Raw genomic sequence first — 4,463 nt, 5'->3', positions numbered from 1 at the left:
TTTCTTACTACATGCATGCCTGTATCAAAAAGAACCTCATTTACACATTGCAGAAGCTTTCACTTCATCTCAGAATTCTATTAGAGGGAGTTTCTAAGTCTTTTACTCTCTAATAATGAGACTTTTCATTCAATTTCCCCCAGGTGATCCAACAAAAACCCATTTGAAGTATTCCCAAGGTACTATTGGTTATATTGTACTGGCAAAAATCCACCTGATGGCATCATGAGAGAGGGAGAGGAACAGGGAGAGGGAGAGCGAGAGGGAGAGGGAGGGAGGGGAGAGAGAGAGAGAGAGAGAGAGAGAGAGAGAGAGAGAGAGAGAAAGACAATGCTTAGAAGGTTCCCTTGTGTTTACACCATAAACTGCACCACCAATACCATCAACAGGAGAAAAACGTCGCCCCATGTGCCAGTGGAGTATGACATTGGCTAGAGTCCCTAGGTGACATCTGTCTTTTTGTATCATACAGCCTTTACTTTTTAGACTCTGAAGAGCAGAGAATCCCCCCTGGGTCTCTCTATAATAAAGAAGGCGGTATTTGGAAAGCCCACTAATAAGCAGGAATGTTTTTTTTAAATAAAAGACAGGGAATGATGCTTATAAAAGCATGATTATAAAATTAATTAAAAATAAAAGGAAATCCCCAAATCATATAAAACATAATCATTCATGCCAAAGATAATAAGAATGATAAGGTTGAAACAACCCATTACAAAATGAAACCATGACAGTTAAAACTGCTGGAATAACTTTGGAGTATTCCATTTGGTCTGCACTGAGACTCAGAGTGCTGTTCTAGATTCTAGCTGGTGGACATTCTCTGTGGCTATTCAGCTTTCCAGACCTAAACCTCTTTCACACAGGATGTGAATACCTTCACAACCAGAAGGAAGCAACTTCCCAGGACCACCTAGTATTTTGGTTTTTGGGTTTTTTTCCTGATAAATGAACCCTTGAAGAACGTCTGGGATTTTCTTAGCATCACCTTTCAAAGGCATTTTAAAAATTGAGTGTAATTCCCAAAGTAAGAATAACTACCTTAAACACAAGGCTATGAAGGATTCATAAATAACTCAAATGATGCTTCTCATTTTTAGTGTAGTATAAAGAACATAAATCACTCCCCTTCTTTGGCTCTGAGCAAGTCATGCTTCCCAGGACTCAATGGCTCTGTAGTAAACGAGACACATTCTCCTCCAGCCTCTCGCACAATCAGGGTGACAATGGGGCACAAGGGAAAGAGATGACTTTCGATTAGAGAATTTGAAACCTTAATTCAAGAGAAAGATGAAAACTGCAGTAAACTACCAGTTGCTTGAAATATTTCCCTAGTGGCCCTTGACCTAGGGTAACAGATACATTTAAAAATTGCACATTTTAAGCAAGATGAAATGAAAGAAGTCCATTTTTTTGGTCTCTGACGAGATTAACATCATTCTTTGGGTTTGTTAAAAACCCTTCAAAAAGTGATAACCTCTGCTTATCAGTCTTGCTTCCAGGATTATGGATAATACAGAAGCTTGACTCATAAATATATTAATAAAAAATTTAACCTGTTTATGTGCATGTAGTTTAGTATATTCAGAAGAAATCCTGTGGTAATGTTGAAATATTGAGTGAAAGAAATATAATTTCTTCTCATATTAGAGACATTTTCAAACTCGTTTTGCCTCCCTAGCTATTTTAACTGTATAGTAATAGTAGTGTACTTAATAAATTTTTTAAAATTAGTATTTTAGAAAGCCAACTTTAAAGTGAAATAATTATTTTGGGATCAGCTCTGTCATTGAAAAGTCAAGTCAATAAGTAATCAATTGTCTATACAATCAAGTTATATCTACTATATTATGAAAATATTATAATATAATATGCACAGATTTATATATCTGAAAATGATTCAGTTGTCTAAGAAAATTAAATTAAAATAGTTATTTAAACCATATCTCCTTTAGTACTTAACTTTACAGGTTATAATGCATATTTAATCATTTATAACTGCAAGATTACTTTGTTTTCCTGTCAGTTAATAATGTTTATATTATACACTTATACATTATGAAGGTATACTTAAAGATTGTTATATTTTCTCTTTGTCATGTAAATTTCTTAATATTATTAAATAATATAGCTCATGCATACTGAAGGCCAGAAAATGTAGATTTCCATAAAACAGTACTTTACACTTTTTTATCTCCTGTGCTAGGCGAATTAGTAAGCACCTTGGCAGGCATCATTTAAGGTGACATTTGATGATCCTTATCTCCTATGTAGTCCCTTTCCTTGAGTGGGGGCTGGAACTAGTAACTTGCTTGCGCTGAGCAGAATAAGGCAAAAGTGACGGAATATACCTTCCATGATTAGGTTACAAAAGCTTCAGAATTCCATTCTGTTAGAAAGCTGTCTCTTTCTGGCCTGTGACAGGGAACTCAGCTAACATCCCTCGAAGAACTGAATGCTGCCAAAATTCACATGAGTGGACTTGGAAGCGGATCCTCCCCCAGTTGAGCCTTCAGATGAGACCACAGCCCTTGTTGACACACAATTGCAGCCTGTGAGAGACCGTCATGGAGAAGACCCAGGTAAGTCTTGCCTACACTGATGATCCACAGAAAACCAAGAGATAAGAAATAGGTATTATTCTAAGCCACTAAGTTTTGGAGCAATTTGTAACATAACAATAGATAACTAATACAATCAGTTAGCAAGTTTTGTTTGTTTGTTTGTTTTTCTGTTTTCTAACTCCGCAGAGTACAGTATAACACCATTGAGAAATATAAAGAGAGAGTTGAAGCCTTGGCAACTGCCTTACTGCTCAGCACGCAGGCTGATGTTCCAGGAGCAAAAAAGATCGTTGTTTCTTTGCTTCTCAACCCAAATAAACACAGGAGTTGTCTTTCAAACTAAAGGGTAAATGTGTGCCTACTCCGTTAGTTCTGAGTTTTTTCCATCATACCTATGGGTAAGTGAATTCTTCTACTTCCTTAAAAAATCAGATATTCTGATGTATTTAAAATTTGAGATATTAATATGTAATAAAATTCACAGATAATAATGTTCAGTTTGATAAGTCTTGACAATTGTATATATCTATATATCATCACCCCAAACAAGCTATAGGATATTTTCATCACCCCAGAAAGCTTCTTCCTGCCTTTTTCTGTCATTACTACTTCTGATTGCCTCCCCCACCAATAACTATCTAATTTCTATCAATGTGGATTAGTTTTGCCTTAATCTGGAGTCCATAATAATGGGTTTAAACACTGTGTATTCAATTGTGTCTGAGTTACTTAGCCTAACATGATGATTTTCATATTCACCCACACTGTTATGTGTGTCAGTAGTTTCTTCTTTTTATTGTTGGGTATTATTTTATTCATGTGGATAAGCCACTATTTGTTTCTCCATTCTTCTACTAGGGGCATTTGAGTTATTTTGAAGTTTTGTCTATTTTAAATAAATCTACTATGAATATTTGAGTACAAGTCTTTTGTGTACATATTTTTATTATCTTGGGTAAATACTGGGGACTGGGATTTCTGGGTAAGCATATGCTTAACTTTATGAAAAACTGGCAGAATTCTTCAAAGGGGCTATATCATTGTATAATCGCAATACAGGAGAGTTCTAGTTTCTCAATATCTGTCATAACATTTCACCTTGTCAGTATTTGTTTTAATTTTATTTTAGTCATTGTAGTAGGTAAAAATGATACCTCATTCTGGTATTAATTTGAATTTCTCTGATAACTAATGAGGCTGTGCATTTTTTGTGTGTTAATAAATCATTCATATATCTTGCCCAGTTTCATATTGCTTTACTTGAATTTTTATTGTCATTGTGTGCATGTATATTTATTATATATATGTATGTGTGTGTACACACACGCACACACACACACACACACACACACACACACACACATTTTGGATTCAAGTCCCTTGTTAAACATTTGTGCAGTGAATGTTTTTCCCAGACAGTAGCTTGACTATTCATATTCTTAATGGAGACTTTTGGTGAGCCAAAATGTTAAATTTTGATAATGTACATTTATAATTGTTTTAAATGTTGTTTGTGCTTATTGTGGCCTGTCCAAGAAATCTTTGCCTACTCTGAGTTTACAAAGATAGTTTTCTTTGACAAGTTTTGTCGCTATGAATTTTAAATTTAAATCTATGATCTATCTCAAATTGTTCTTTCTTTGTATGGAGTGAGAGAGGGATCTTGACTCACTCTTTTTCATACAGATATCCAATTTTTCCAGCATAATTTGTTGAAAAGACTTTACTTTCCACATTCAATGAATTTACCAGTTTTGTCCAAAATCAAATAACCATAAATCTGTGGTCTATTTCTGGACTCTTTATTCTAGTCCATCAATTCATTTTCCTTGCATTACATGGATACTACACTGTAGTTATAGTTTATCGTAAGTCTAGAAATCCTATGGTACAGGTCCT

This window comes from Hipposideros armiger, unplaced genomic scaffold (assembly GCF_001890085.2).
Source record: "Hipposideros armiger isolate ML-2016 unplaced genomic scaffold, ASM189008v1 scaffold_230, whole genome shotgun sequence".
NCBI classification, from domain to species: Eukaryota; Metazoa; Chordata; class Mammalia; order Chiroptera; family Hipposideridae; genus Hipposideros; species Hipposideros armiger.
This window is presented reverse-complemented; position numbering follows the sequence as displayed.